A 7,059-nucleotide genomic window follows, 5' to 3' on the forward strand; every position below is an offset into this window, starting at 1 on the left:
ATTTATTTCATTCATGCTTAGAAGCCTAAGTGCTTTTGTAGTTGAGACCACATTAATAACATTTAGGATATAGGATAAATTGCCCCGACACTTCTATGGTTTTGTAAATGCCACTTAAATGCTGGTTAACAATTTTTTGAACAATGACACTCATAGTTTTCAAATGTCATATTTGCTCATTATTATTTAATTCAATTATAGTCACAAAATATCAATAATGTTAATGGACTAAAATACCCCCACCATTACCTACACTCTCACAACCTGCCATATACCTCTGAACAACATTTACATCCAGCCCTTCAACACCATCATTTCAGTACTAACGCCAACACCACTAGACCAAAGCTTACAGCAGTGATGGCAAACACCGCCACAAGCAGACACCACCACAACAACCACCAGCACACACAGTCGTCGCCACCATCTATTACCTCCTAATCGTCGATGAGTCCTAACCCATCAACGGTTCCAAGCTCGGCCACAGAAACAACAACTGACATCGATTCTACTTCTTCGCAGTGAATCACCCACCGAAGAAACAACATCATTGTTATTAACAGTACCCTCATCTTCGTCGGCAACATCGCCAACTTCCCAGCGCCTTCTCCTCATCGCCAATACTGCCCGACCTCACCGTCCATCTATTGTTCAAAACCCAAATTCCTTTATCTATGTACACACATATCCCCGCGGTGGAAGAGAGAATCATCGGGAGGTCAGTCTTGGCATTGATCTCCATCTTCGCCGGAATCTGCATACTCTCCTTGCCGGAATCGCGTCACTAATTTGATGGATCAAAAAATCCAACCCTGAAAAAAATTTCCAACTCTCTTGCAGGATATATATATATATATATATATATATATATATATCCATATATGTATGTTTTGGGCTGTTGAATTTGGTGCATTGTGGGTGGTGTGGCGGTGGTGGAGTTGTTTGGGTGTTATGGTAGCGGTGGTGCTGTCTAAGTCTTCCATTGATACTCACAAACTAAGTTATATATATATAAAGAGTGTGTGATAATATTGGGTGCGCATATTATAGTGTGTGCGTATATATATATGTTGTATTATATATACGTATATAATTTGGGTATGTCTAGGGATGGCGGTGGTGTTGTACGTCTGGGTGTTGTGGCGGCAGTGGTCTGGTTTTCAAGTCAAATGGCATAGGAAGGGTACATGGGTAATTAGAAGTCTGGAGAGATGTGCCTACAAAGCGTTCTTCAAAATTTTGTTGACCAGCATCAGAGTGTCAATGACCTAAACCTAAGGAGTATTAGTGCAATTTACCCTAACATTTAAAATATCTTCCGACATTAGCGGTTTTGATTGATTTCGACCGGGTACATACTTGACCGGTTGAAATTGATTTCCATCCACTGGACACGGCAATGGCAGTGGACCGATTAACGTATTTGACCTGGGCAATGGGGTTGGTTTTTTTATTATTACTTTCTCAACCTCCTGATCTGATAGAACGAATGAGAACAGAGAGGGTAGTGTTGCCATATATTTCTCGCATTAAAAGAAAAAAATGGCAAGTTGATTGGCTTATTATTAATTCTGGATATTTCTACGAATTAGGGAGTTGCATTTATTTTCTATGGTTGCTATGCTGCTTCTACTTGTGCTACTGTTACCTACCATAGACAAAGCAGGTATCTCTCTCTCTCTCTCTCTCTACACGTACACGCGCACACTGCTGTTCATGCAAGTGATTTCATAGTGTATATGACATACTACTTCCTCCTCTGTGGAGTTTCACCACTTTCAACTGCTGGTGAAATTTCATCTCTGTTTTTACTCAGCTTTTACAAATAGCAAAATTCAACATTTAAATTTCAAAATTGTGAAGTTTATGGTGTCGGAATCCATTGAAATTGTTAAAATTCAAAATGATGGAGTTTATAGCGGTGAAATTCAATAGTGAAAGTGGTGAAATTTCGAAGTAAATTTGATAAAGCTACACAGCAGGAAATGGCCGGAAAATTTGAGAGTTGAGATGATTCGGGTCTGATTTTGATTCCTATATATTTGGGAGGAACTAAAATGCCTTCCCACTGCTTGGGATAGGTAAAGGCCCTTCTTACATATGGCCTACTTTTTTTTATGTTATGTTTAACAAAAAATTTAATTAAAATATTTACCAAATCAAATATTTTATTACTCCATATAACATAATAAAAATAACTTCCTTATCAATTTTTTGAAGTTTTTGTTTTTGTTTTATAGTATGGCAATGGTTAGTAGTTAGTTAGAGGAAGGGGAATCGAACATAGATCAATAAGATGAGTGCACTTTAGCTCTGAACCTTTTACGCAATACTGCCACACTTAATTTTTCGAAATTATTTTACAAGGCCAATTTAGAGAGTGAGAGAGAGGATTTGGGTGTTAAACTTGTAATCTGTTATTTTTCACATACTGAAATCTAGCTTTGGCCAAATATTTACAGTAAATGTAGACTTTACGTCTAATTATATAAATATTTATGTTCTTTATGTGTTGGTCGTGTACATTTCTGTCCAGTTTGTTGTAACATTCTAGCTTATACAATATAATTTTTTTTTTCCTTTTATCTTATACAATGTTGGTTATATTAGTCTAGTTATCTCGGATTAACATACTCCACGTACATGCAGGTGCACAATCCATAGGTGTGTGCAATGGAGGCCGCAATTTACCATCGGCGCAGGAAACTGTAGACTTGTACAAATCTATGGCATTGGGAGGATGCGAATCTATGAGCCAAACCTAGAAATTCTGCAGGCACTCGGAGGATCCAATATAGAACTCATCCTCGGCGTTCCGAACACAGATCTTCAAGCGCTTGCATCCGATGGTTCAGCTGCAACTCAATGGGTACAGACGAATGTAAGAGCTTACTCACCCAATGTCAAGTTCCGATACATTTCTGTGGGAAATGAAGTAGATCCCAACACTGGTACAGCTCAGTTTGTTGAGTTTGTTCTCCCGGCAATGCAAAACATCCACAATGCCATTGTAGCAGCCGGATTACAAGACCAAATCAAGGTTTTGTCGACTTTGCTCTGATATCACTTTATTGAAAATAAATATTAGGGAGCCGCTTAAGTTTGGGAGGCTTGTGCTCCTGGCCAGTGTGGTTCATTAAAAGTTTTAGATACATATGCATATAATTTGTAAATTAACATGGTACCCACCTACTTTTTTTTTTTTTAAAAAAAAAAACTTACCTTGTCAAGCTAGCCAATTAATATATACTCAATTCATCTTAAAAATAAAAAATAAAATAGTGTCATGTTTTGAAAAGTGTGACTCACAATGCTTTGAAAAGTGTGACTCACATTTTGCTTCGTAAAGTGTGACTCACATTTTGCTTCGTGAGTAATTCTTTAAACAAAACATTACACTCTTTTTTAATAAGAGAGAATATATGTATCTAATTTATAAAGTATTATACATTGTGAGTCACAGTTTTCAAAGTAAAGTAAGAACATTCTTTTAATCAGAGTGAGTATTGATATCTAATTTGTAAAGTATTATATAATGGTGGCTTGAAATTAAATCCTCACACCATCCTTGGACTAGACACACAAATCAATATTATTTTTGGAAGGAGTAATAATGGAAAACACGATTTGAGACTATGTATCATTGTTCTTGTGGAAGAGAAGTGGCTAGTTTAGGGGGAAAAAAAGTGGAGAGAGAAGAATAGTTGATTTTTTTTTTTTTTTTTTTATTCCTCTTAAACTATTTTCACTTAATCATGGGGTTGTTAGTAGTCATTGCAGGATCCGGTGAATGTGACATGTACACAAGATTATTATTTTGATTCCAACCCGTCATTATTATATATTATACTGTTTTTCCTTTATCCTCTTATAAAAATGACTATAGTACATGATTAGGTATACAGACTTCAATGACACATTCTCAATACTTGGAAAATATTAAATACTAAAATCAAATTTATTTTTCGAACAGATTTCGACCGTAACATACGTGGGACTTTTGGGTAGCTCGTATCCTCCATCACGAGGTGCATTCAGAGACAGCGCGAAGTCGTTCATGGAGCCAATCATCAGCTTCCTAGTTAACAATAGCGCTCCATTACTTGCCAACATATATCCGTACTTTAGCTATATTGCTAACCCCCAAGACATTCAGCTTCCTTATGCCTTGTTTACTGCAGAAGGAGTATTTGTACAAGACGGTTCATTAGAATACAGAAACCTTTTCGATTCAATGCTGGATTCCATGTATTCTGCGGTTGAGAAGGTCGGTGGACGAAGTTTGGAGATCGTGGTGTCGGAGACTGGCTGGCCGTCTGAGGATGATATTGGAGCAACTGTGGCCAATGCAAGCACTTACAATAGAAATTTGATTGATCATGTCAAGGGAGGGACTCCAAAGAGGCCAGGGAAGGCTATACAAACTTATTTGTTCTCAATGTTTGACGAGTACCAAAGTGCTGGGGCAAGGACGAATAAACATTTTGGCCTGTTTAGTCCTAATAGGCAACCTAAATATCAAATTCCTTTCAAATTAGCTTCTTTTTATTTATTTTGTCCTGTCAAATAATTCCAAATTCTTGGAAAGACTTCAACTCTTTAGATACCATTAAGCTTCACACCTTCAATAAATTGCTTACAATTAAGATATTGATGGATTTTGAAAATGAGTTAGAGAGCTGAATTAGATTTATCTGTAAAATGCTTTCATTGATTATTATTTTTGTTAATTTTTTTTTTTTTAAAAAAATTTTGCATGGTTAATTGGTTTATAATGACATTTGTGTTTTTTGTAATTTTGTTCGAAGTAGTGCACATGCTTGACACGTGTAATATGATCTTTCAAAGCGAATTTTATGACAGTTGCACAATTCTTTAGCAATGTTAGTTTCGGTAACATGTACCTTCTGTTGAAGGTCGTTCGAGCTTTTTCTCGGAGTATGGTATGAGTTAATTCAATTTTGTAGCGTCTGGTACTCAACAATTAGAATTTGAATCACAGACCTATATAACCTATATATTCTCTTATACACTGCACTACAAAACAAAATAAGCTGAGCCCAAAGGCAATTGAGACCAAAAAATGAATTATTAAATACCCTATAAAGATGTGATTATAAAGTATTTAAGTTATGGTATATCTTAGTCATGTGTCTTAAGATACAGACTATATAGTTACTTATTATAAGGATTACACATGCCTCATGGCATAGCTGTGTTAAATGGTCCGTTTGTTATGGAATTGAAACAAGTACTTTTAAAAAAGAAAATTCAAAGATTACAAATGCGTTATCATATATTTTATTTATATAAAACCCTAGTCCCTACTCTAACACGAACTGCTTAGTGGAAGTGTAGGGAGTGGAAGACCAAAGCAGGAGGTGTGATCTGTGATCTTCCTTCTTCAAATCTTGATATTGAAGACGAAAGCAAATTTAAACTATCATAATTAAAAAGGTAAACTTAATAGATTAGAAAAGTACAAATTAGGAATTCACACACACACACACATATATATTTGGAAGTTTAAGCTAGTTGTATATATTTTTTTTTAAAAAAAGAAAAGAAAAAAGAAGCAGTGGACCTCAGCTTAAGTTAAAATATTAAAATAATTAAAAAAAAAAGAAGCTAGTTGTATATATATATTTTTTTTTTAAAAAAAAAAAAAGAAAACAAAAAAAGCAGTGGACAAATTTTCGAGGCCCCCAAAATTGAGAAACATATAAATATATATATATATATATATACTCTGATAACATAAGAGTAGCGGTTACTGTGTCTCTTTCCCTCTTCAAACATATATATGTATTATAACGTGTAGTTTCTCTATTTCCTCTTATTTGTTTGTGATATAGGGTAGATTAATGCGTAAAATTATTGTGTATTTAACACAACTTTTTTATACAACCAAATAAACATATATATATATATATATATTTTTTTTTTCATTCAATTAATGAATCAACTCTATATTAAGTAGATTTGTACAAGTTATGTAAGGACATATGATTTGTTGTTATTGACATTATATTTTTACACAAAAAGATATAAAATAATGACGGAAGATAAAGATGAATAGTTCAAAATTTACGTAAATTTATTATGACACATCACATTTATACAAATATATATATATATATATATATATATATATACATAACTGCTAAAAATTCTGAAATTTACACCAAAAAAAAAAAAAAAAAAGAGGATAAGAAATCTATATAGTGTGGAATTCATTTTTTTAATTTTAAAACTTTTTTATATATACATAATTTGTTTTTTAATATAGTGTGAAATTCGTTCACTGGGGCTTTCCACTTAAGTTATTACTACACATATATAGCACAGTTGCCGATTATTACTGCCCACCCGTGGCTGCCAACTTAGCTGCCTCAAAAGTCAAAAGCTATTCATTACTTGTTACTTTTGCTTCATTGACCGTCAAACTCCAGCTCATACACATCTGTCGACACACAAAGACCAGTCCTGTACTAATTATGGTGACAACAGGGTAGAGTGCAATAAACTTCGGCCCTCGAATTATGTAAAAAGTATAATTGAAGGACAAAATGAAAAGTCTCTAGCATGCAAGTCACCGAAGATGTTAAATAACCAAAATGCCCTTTAATAAAATGATATGATTTGATTGTTTTAATAGTTACTATTACTAGCGTTTCAAGTGCAATCTCAACCGTCAGTAACATTGCGCCAATACATCACGTTACCACAATTTCACTTAAATCTTAGGCAAAAATACAAAAAATCTCCTGAACTATTACAAATCGACATTTTATCTTTTGTATTACAAAAGTGAATAAGTCAGTACTACAACTATCAAAATTGTGCAAATTAACCCTTAAAAGTCAATTCTGACAACTTTTCGGCCCATAGGTGCAGCACGTGACTTGTCTGTTCTTTTAATTCCAAAATTGCTCTGGAATATTACCGTTGTAGCCCTTTTACCTATAAATGAACCCATTTGTTCATTTGCCTTATTCCATCCACTAATCTACTCCAGCACCAAACACTCACACAAGGATGGGACCTGTCAGGACTTAG

The 7,059-nt window shown here is 34.4% G+C and overlaps 1 pseudogene; it reads left to right on the forward strand.

Annotated features, from left to right (window-relative positions):
* Positions 1-280: 280 nt before the first annotated feature.
* LOC132300199 (glucan endo-1,3-beta-glucosidase-like) lies at positions 281-4,898 on the forward strand (annotated as a pseudogene).
* Positions 4,899-7,059: the final 2,161 nt, after the last annotated feature.

Source organism: Cornus florida, unplaced genomic scaffold (genome assembly GCF_030987335.1).
Source record: "Cornus florida cultivar Cherokee Brave unplaced genomic scaffold, ASM3098733v1 CherokeeBrave_3.0.0_Hap2_Chr03, whole genome shotgun sequence".
In the NCBI taxonomy this organism is placed as follows: Eukaryota; Viridiplantae; Streptophyta; class Magnoliopsida; order Cornales; family Cornaceae; genus Cornus; species Cornus florida.